Below are 9,941 nucleotides of genomic sequence, written 5' to 3'. Positions count from 1 at the left end.
GAGAGATCACAACCAACACCAAGAAAATGTAAACAATTATAAGAACATGTTATGAACAACTATACGTCAACAAATCAGGCAGTCCAGAAGAAATGGATGCATTCCTAGAGACATATAAACTACCGAAACTCAAACAGGAAGAAACAGAAAATCTGAACAGACCTATAACCAGGTGGAAACTGAAACAGTAATCAAAAATCTCCCCAATAAACAAGAATCCAGGGTTGAATGGCTTCCCAGGGAATTCTACCAAGCATTTAAAGAAGAATTAATACCTATTCTTCTGAAATTGTTTCAAAAAATAGAAATGGAAGGAAAACTTTCAAACTCTTTCTATGAGGCCAGAATTACCTTGATCCCCAACCCAGACAAAGACCCTGCCAAAAAGGAGAATTACAGACTCAAATCCCCAATGAACATGGATGCAAAAGTTCTCACCAAGATACTAGCCAATAGGATCCAACAGTACATTAAAAGGATTATTCACCAGGACCAAATGGGATTTATTCCTGGGCTGCAAAGGTGGTTCAATATTCACAAATCAATCAGTGTGACATACTAAATTAATATAATAAAGGACAGGAACCATATGATCCTCTCAGCAGATGTAGAAAAATCATTTGACAAAGTATAGCATCCTTTCTTGATTAAAACTCTTCACAGTGTAAGGATAGAGGGAACATACCTGAATATAATAAAAGCCATATACGAAAAGCCCACAGCGAGTATCATTCTCAATGGGGAAAAACTGAGAGCTTTTCCCCTAAAATCAGGAACATGGCAGGGATACCCACTGTCATTCAACATAGCACTGGAAGTCCTAGCCTCAGCAATAAGTTAAAAAAAGAAATAAAAGGCATCCAAATCAGTAAAGAAGTCAAACTCTCACTCTTTACAGACAAGATAATACTCTGAGACTCCACCCCAAAATTACCAGAATTCATACAGGAATTCAGCAAAATGGCAGGATGTAAAATCAATGCACAGAAAACAATTGCATTTCTATATACTAACAATGAGACAGAAGAAAGAAATTAAGGAGTTCATCCCATTTACAACTGCACCAAAAACTGTAAGATAGTTAGGAATAAGCCTAGTCAAAGAGGTAAAGGATCTGTACTCAGAAAACTATAGAACACTCATAAAGGAAATTGAGGAAGACACAGAGAAATGGAAAAAAAAGGTTCCATGTTCATGGATTGGAAGAAAAATAGTGTTAAATCTATGCTACCTGGAGCAATCTATACATTCAATGCAATCTGTATCAAAATACCATCAGCTTTTTTCACAGAGCTTAAAAAAATAATCCTAAAATTTGTATGGAACAGGAAAGATCCTGACTAGCCAAAGGACTGTTGAAAAAGAAAACCAAAACTGGACCTCAAGCTCTATTACAAAGCTATATCATCAAGTCCGTATGGTACTGGCACAAAACAGACACATAGATCAATGGAACAGAATAGAGAACCCAGAATGGATCTTCAACAATGCAATGGAAAAAAGTCTCTTCAACAAATGATGTTGGGAAAATTGGACAGCCACATGCAGAAGAATGAAGCTGGACCATTTTCTTACACCTACAAAAATAGACTCAAAATGGACAAAAGACCTAAATGTGAGACAGGAATCCATCAAAATCCTAGAGGAGAATACAGGCAGCAACCTCTATCACCTGAGCTGCAGCAAGAAGCCATGTCCTGGCTAGACATGGCTTCAAAGGTGAGAGAAAGAAGGGCAAAAATGAACTATTTATCATCAAGATAAAAAGCTTTTGCACAGCAAAGGAAACAGTCAACAAAACCAAAAGAATATCAACAGAATGGGAGAAGATATGTGCAAATGTCTTAACAGAATAAAAGGGCTAGTATCCAAAATTTGTAAAGAACTTATCAAACTCAAAACCTATAAAGAACTTATCAACCTCAAAACCCAAAGAACAAATAATCCAATCAGGAAATGGGCAGCAGACATGAACAGACATTTCTCTAAAGAAGACACACAAATGGTCAACAGACACATGAAAGAATGCTCAGTATCAGGGGCACCTGGGTGGCTCAGTGGTTGAGCGTCTGCCTTTGCCTCTGGTCGTGATCCCAGGGTCTTGGGATTGAGTCCTGCATCAGGCTTCCTGAAGGGAGCCTACCTCTCCCTCTATGTTTCTGCCTGTCTCTCATGAATAAACAAAATCTTTTTTTAAAATGCTCAACATCAGGAACATTTTTCTCCTGTGGTAGATGCTGAAAATTAGTCAGCATCAGGAAAATACAAATCAAAACCACAATGAGATACCACCTCACACCAGTCAGAATGGCTAAAATTAACAAGTCAGGAAATGATAGTTGTTGGCAAGGATGCGGAGAAAAGGGAACTCTTTTACACTGTAGGTGGGAATGCAAGCTGGTGAAGCCACTCTGGAAAACAGTATGGAGGTTCCTCAAAAAGTTAAAAATAGAGCTACCCTACAACCCAGCAATTGTACTACTAGGTATTTCCCCCAAAGAAGTAAATGTTTTGATCTGAAGGGGCACCTGCACTCCAATGTTTATAGCAGCCATGTCTGCAATAGCCAAACTATGGAAAGCCCAGATGTCTGTTGACAGATGAACGGATAAAGATGTGATACAGATAGATGATAGATAGATAGATAGATAGATAGATAGATAGATAGATAGATTTAGATATATGTGTGTGTGTATACATATATATATGCGCAATTGAATACTACTCAGCCATCAGAAAAGTGAAATCTTATCATTTGGAACAACATGGATGGAACTAGAGGGTATTATGCTAATCGAAATAAGTCAATCAGGGAAAGACAGTTATCATATGATCTCACTCATATGTGGAATTTAAGAAACAAAACAGAGGACCATAGGGGAAGAGAGGAAAAAATAAAACAAGACAAAAAGAATATACATTTTTACAAGGGAGACTATTCATTTTTAAGTATTGATGCTGGTTTATTATTATTATTATTACCACGTGACTTTGGCAAAAACTCACATTCATTTGTTGAGAATCCTCTAATCTTTTTTAGTGTGGTAGATGCTACTGAGGATTTTTCTTTTCAGAACATATTATTCCTGCCTTTAAATGAATCAAAATAGCATAAAAGACAAAGCAAGTGTACATATATGTTATATATTGTTGGCTGTTAAAGTAAATACCTTATCGGGCTGTATAATATATTAATACCATGCATTATAAAAAATAGTACTTGAAAATCTCTTTTACCCAATGTTATGGAAAAGCTTTCTATTTAAGAATTGTGTTGAATATTTTAAAAACTGTATGTTCCTTTAATGATTTTTTAAAATCTCTGGATTAAGTTTAAAAAATAAAAAAGCAACTGAGAAAAAATATAATAGAACTTTCCTACTTTTCTAATGGTACATTTAATGCAATAAATTTTCTTTCTGATATTGATTTAGCTGTGTCCTACAAACATTGATATGTTGCATTTTCATTTTCATTAAGTTCAATGCATTCTTTATTTCTCTTGAAACTTTCTCTTTGATCTATTAATTATTTATAAGTTGCTGTTTAGTTTCAAAGCGTTTGGAGGATTTTTCTGTTATTGATTTCTAGTTTGATTCCACTGTGGTTAGAGAATATACTTGGTATGATTTAACTTATTTTAAATTTCTTGAGGTTTATTTTATGGCCCATAATATGGTCTCCCTTTTTTAAAAAAATATTTTATTTATTTATTCATGAGAGACACATAGGGAGAGAAAGAGAGAGAGGCAGAGACACAGGCAGAGGGAGAAACAGGCTCTATGCAGGGAGCCTGATATGGGACTCGATTCCAGGACTTCAGGATCACGCCCTGGGCCAAAGGCAGGCATTAAACTGCTGAGCCCTGGTCTCCCTTGATATATGTTTTGTAGGCACTTGAAAAGAGTGAGTATTTGTTGAGCGTTCTATAAATGTCATTTAGATCCTCTCCTGTTGATTGATGATATTTTTCTATATCTTTGTTGATTTTCTTAGTTGTTCTATCAGTTATTTTATTTATTTATTTATTCATGAGAGACAGAAAGAGAGGCAGAGACATAGGCAGAGGGAGAAGCAGATTTCTTTTATTGCAGGACTTGATCCCAGGACCCCAAGTCATGACCTGAGCCTAAGGCAGACCCTCAACCACTGAGCCACCTGGGTGCCCCTGTTCTATCAGTTATTGAGAGAGTGGTATTGAAATCTCAAACTGTAACTATGTATTTGTCTGTTTCTTTATTTCAGTTCTATCAATTTTTATTTCTCATTATTTTCCCTTCTGCTGTTGATATATATACACATTTAAGATTGCCATGTCTTCTTGGTGGATTGACACTTGTATCATGGTATAGTGTACATATTTTTTCTGGTGAATTTCTTTGCTCTTATGTATAAATAATCTGATAATTAAGCCACTCCTGCTTTCCTTTGATTAATGTTTACATGATATCACTTTTCCCATTCTTTTACTTTCATCCTGCCTATATCATTATATTTGAAGTAAGCTTATTGTACATAATGTATAGTTGTATTATATTTTTAATCCTTTCTATCAATCCCTTTTAATTGTATTTGGGCTGTTTACATTTAATATAATTATTGATATGTTCAGACTAAGTCTGTTTATATTTTATTTTCTGTTTATTCTCTGTTTCTTTTCCTCTCTTCCTATGAATTACTTGAATATTTTTAGAATGCCATTTTGATATATCTGTAGTTTTTAAAAACTTTTTTTAAAATTTATTTATTTTTAAAAGATTTTACCTATTTATTCATGAGAGACACAGAGAGAGAGAGGCAGAGACACAGACAGAGAGAGAAGCAGGCTCCATGCGGGGAGCCCAACGTGGCACTCAATCCCAGATCTCCAGGATCGCACCCTGGGCTAAAGGCGGCGCTAAACCACTGAGCCATTTGGGCTGCCCAAAAACTTCTTTATTTAGATATAATTCACATACCATATGATTCATTCATTTAAAAATATTTAATAATTGAAGTGCAGTTGACATACAACATTATATTAGTTTTAGGGATATCACATAGTGATTTGACAATTCTATGCAGTACTTAATGCTCATCACAATAAGTGTAGTTATCATTTGTCTCCATACAACATTATTACAATATTATTGGCTATATTTCTTATGCTGTACTTTTCACCTCCATATTCACAATTCATTGACTTTTAGTACATTCACAAAGTTGTGCAACCATCACCACTATATAGTTCCAGAACATTTTCATCACCTCCAAAAGAAAGCCCATACTTATTAGCAATGACATTCCATTCTGCATTTTTCCAATCTCCCGGAAACTATTAATTTATGTTCTCTCACTATGGATTTGCCTGTTTTATACAAAATGATGTGTTCTTTGGATTTGGTTTCTTTGGCTTGGCATAGTGTTTTCAATTTTTCATCCACATTGTAGCATGAATCAATATTTCATTTCTTTTTATGACCAAATGGTATTTGATTACATGGATAATATATTTTATGTATTCATTTATCAGTCAATAGACATTTGGGTTAATTCTACTTTTTGACTATTATGAATAATGCTGCTATGAGTATCTATGTACAAGTTCTTCTGTGGACATATATTTTCGTTTTGATGTATGTACCTACAGGGGAATTCCTGAATCATATTTAGTTCCTTGAGGAACTGCCAAACTGCTTTCCAAAGTTACTGCATCATTTTACATTCCCACTATTAGTATATGAGAGTTCCAGTTCTTTGCATCCTCAGTAACACTTACTTTTATCTTTTTTATTGTTGCCATCTGGGTGTGTGTGAAGTGGTCTCATTGTGGTTTTGATTTTAATTTCCCTAATAGCCAATATCTCTATGGTATTTTTTAGTGTACTTCTTTGTATGGCTTTTTAGTAGTTGCTCTAGGTATTACATTATACATAAATAACTTATCACAGCCTACCAGTATCATCTTTTCACCAGTTCAATGAAGCATAGAAACCTTCTCTCTCTTTAGGTCTCTTTTCCTTCCCCCATTTATAATATGATTATCTTATGTATTTCCTCTATCTATATTTAGAATCACATTAGGCAATGTTATAATCTTTGCTTCAATCATTGAACACAGTTTAGAAAATTCAAAAGGAGAGCAAAAGCACATTTTATTTAATCCATATTTTTGCCTAGTCTGTTCTTTTTTGCTCCCTTGTGTTCCTGGATTCCTTATTTTATTGTTTCCTTTCTGTTTAGAAAATATCTTTTCTTGGGACACCTGGGTGGCTCAGTCCATTAAGCGTCTGCCTTCAGCTCAGGTCATGATCCCAGGGTCCTGGGATCCAGCCTCATGTCCAGCCCTATGTCCAGCCCTGCCTCAGGCTCCCTGCTTGATGGGGAGTCAGCTTCTCCCTCTCCCTCTGCCCCTCTACCGTCCCCACCTCCACCTCCCTCATGTGCTCATTTGTACTCTCTCTCTCTGAAATAAATAAAATCTTTTTAAAAAATACTATCTTGTCTTTTAAGGTAGTTTTCTGGTGACACATTCTCCTCGTTTTCCTTCAACTGAAAATGCCTTCATTTCCCCTTCATTCCAATCTCTATTTCTGTCTTCACATGGTTTTCTCTACTATGTGTCTGTGTCCAAATTTCCCTCTTCTTATAAGGACTCCAGTTTTATTGGATTTAAGACCCACCTTAAGCCCATATGATCTCAACTTAATTTATGTTTAAAGACCCTATTTTCAAATAAAGTAACATTCCAGGGGACATGAATTTTGGGAGACACTGTTCAACTTAGTAAAGCATATATTGAATATATTTTTTCATTTAGTTTGAGATCTTCCTGGTTCTTGGTATGATGAGATATTTTCATTTGGAACCTGGACATTTCATGTTCTGTTCTAAGATTGTGCATCTTATTTAAACTTATTTCTGCTGGGGTTTTTTCTGACAGTGCTTTGGTAGGAAAAGTGGAGGTACCACCTCATTACTTACAGGTGAAGGTAGAAGTGCAAGTTCCCTACTTAGCCTTCACTGAGATGTGAGAGGAGTTGCTCTTTCTTTTTTTTTAGAAGTTCATTTTTCTTTTTTAAATTTTTATTTATTTAAGTAATTTCTACACCCCACGTGGGGCTTGAACTCACAACCCTGATATCAGGAGTTACATGCTCTTCCATCTGAGCCACCTAGGACCCTGAGAGGAGTTCCTCTTTAATGCTAGATAGAGATGAGGGTTCTAGCTCTCCACTGACACTATAATAGGGGTGGTGTTAGTATCACTGAGTCTACTAGATCTCCTTTAACACCACCCCCGTGGGAAGGGGGAGGGTTGCCTTGTGACTATCGAGTGTAGTGGGAGTCTAGGCTCCCCAATTTCCATTAAGATTATTTGATTATTTGATTTATGAGCTACTTGGAAAAATGTTTTCACATTTCAAAAATAATTTTTCTTTTTTGTCATTGCTTTTTAACCCAATTGAAATGTGGTAATATAATGGATGGGATGTGTATCAAAATACTTTCTTCACTTGTATTTTAGTACATAGTCAATTTTGGCAAAACTTTGATATACAATAACTTATTCTGTTTGTTGTATACAAAAATATGACAATTAGATTAAATATTTTCATGTCTTAACTTCATGTCTTGTTTTCATGTCTTCTCTGTCTTTATTAAATATTTGTCTTCTTGACCTATCAATTATTGAAAGAAAAATTCAAATTTCCCCCCTATGATGATGGATTTATGTATTTCTCTTTGAAATTGTCAGCTCTTGTTTCTTTTTTTCTTTTTAGACTATATGATTAGTCTCCTGGTAGATTGAAATTTGAACGTTATAGACTTTTTTACCATAAAAAGTTATTTTGCCATAAAATCTATTTTGTCTGGGAATAACATAGCTATAACAGCTTTGTTTTGGTTAATAATTTCCTGGTACCTATGTTTGTCCAGATCTTTCTTCCAATTTTTTTGTGTCTTATGTTGTAGTTATGTTCCTTTTAAGTAGCTTAAAACTAAATATAAAAGAACCTACTCTGGAATCTCTTTTCACTGGTGAGTTTAGTACATTTCATTATGAATACTGATGTATCTTTATTACTATCATTGTTTTTTGTGCCTCCTACTTTCCCTGGCCTTTCTGTCTCTTTTTCTACTGTATTTATTTAAAAAGATTTTAGTTTACCCGAGAGACAGAGAGAGCACAAGTAGGGGGAAGGGCAGAGCATCAGAAAGAAGCAGACTTTCTGGTGAACAGGGAGCCCAACACAGGACCATCCCAGGACCCCAGAAATCATGACCTGAGCCAAACTCAGAGCTTAACCAACTGAGCCACCCAGGTGCCCCTAGATTAATATTCTTAATTCCATTTTTCCCTCTACTATTTTGGAAGTACTGCTTTTATGTTAGTGATATCCTTAAAATTCTAACAAATGTACTCAATATCTAAAATTATTTGATATCTTTACTTCTTCTCAAAGAATATCAGAGCATATCTTGTTTTCAGTACCCCACTGCTGTGGAGAAACAGGGAAGATGTGTGATTCCTGTGATCATTTTAATTTCAATGGCTTCCTACCCATTTTTTCATATTACTGTTGTCAATGTCTTAGTTTTACCCTTTTAATCTCCCCAAATTCAATACTTTTATCATTTATTTAGTCAACTCTCTTCAGATTGACCATGTAGTCACTAAATTATTGTTTATCATTTCTTCTTGTATCTAAGGTCTTCTTTTTAAGATCATCACTATTATTTGTAAAGCACATTCTTTATAATTTTGTTTAGTGTTGATCTGTCGGTTTGTGGATTTTTAAATCTATTTTTAGTCATTTTTATCCCTGAAGACGTCTTTATTTGCTCTCATTTTGGAATGATATTTTAGCAGAGTATACAATTACAAGTTAACAGCTTGGTTCCCACCCCTTTCACCCCCCACCCCCCGCAAACACACACACCTCAGGTCCCCATGAAGTTCTCAACAATTTAAATTAGGAACAGTTTAATTTAATATCTAGGTTTGGGATTTGCAACACAAAGGAAGGAGTACAAATTTAAACCCACAGGAAGGCAGCCTTATAATTACGGTTTCTTAAAGAAGCCTTCTAATTTTATTTTTTCACTAGATATGTGGCCTGAAACAAACCTTTCCTTCTTAACTCTCTTTGTTAGCAGATAGATTTTTCTCCCTAGGCTGTTCTTTCACTGAGGGTGAAGTCTTCAAGGCTCTTTTCTTCAGAGGGGTCTCAATTTTGCTTCACCATTTTCCTGGACTTTAAAAACCTTGCCTCCTCTTCCTCTGCCCAATCATTAAAACCAGCATACTGTTTGATATCACTTATGTGTTATTAAAGAAGAGATAAAACTGATCTATGGAGATACAAGTCAGAATAATGATTATCTTTGGTTGGTATTGACTGGAAATAGGCATGATAGAGCCTTCTAAGATTCGGAAATGTTTTAAATGTTGATCTACATAGTGGTTTTACAGGTATAAATATATGTAAAAAATCATCAGATCATACACTTAAAACCTGTGCACTTTACCACCTATAAATTATATATAATTTTTAAAAAACACAAACAAGTCTCTAAGTTTCTATTATTGGTAGATATTACTAATTTCTCTTATTTTGTTTTAGATCAACCATGAACATAAAATAGCTCTGGTTATGTTTTACCAAGACTCTATGTGTTTGTAGTGAATTTTTCAGAATATTCAGTCTAACATCACGTTGAATGTGTGAGTCATATGCTATTCTTCCAATTCTGATCTACTATTTTTGGCAACTTTAGTAAAGTATTGCTTAAATGTTCCAGCTGGGTTTGTCAAAGTTCAGGCTTTGTCTCTGCTATGCTGTGCAGAAATAAGAAAAGGCATGTGAATATCCCATGAGAGTTGGAATGGTGGAAATGGTGCTTTAGAGGGCAGTATGTGGTGGCTGTAGTGATTACTGTGATTTCCCAAGGAAAGT

Source organism: Vulpes vulpes, chromosome 8, assembly GCF_048418805.1.
Source record: "Vulpes vulpes isolate BD-2025 chromosome 8, VulVul3, whole genome shotgun sequence".
In the NCBI taxonomy this organism is placed as follows: Eukaryota; Metazoa; Chordata; class Mammalia; order Carnivora; family Canidae; genus Vulpes; species Vulpes vulpes.
The sequence above is the reverse complement of the archived record's forward strand: the minus strand, read 5'-3'. Positions refer to the sequence as shown.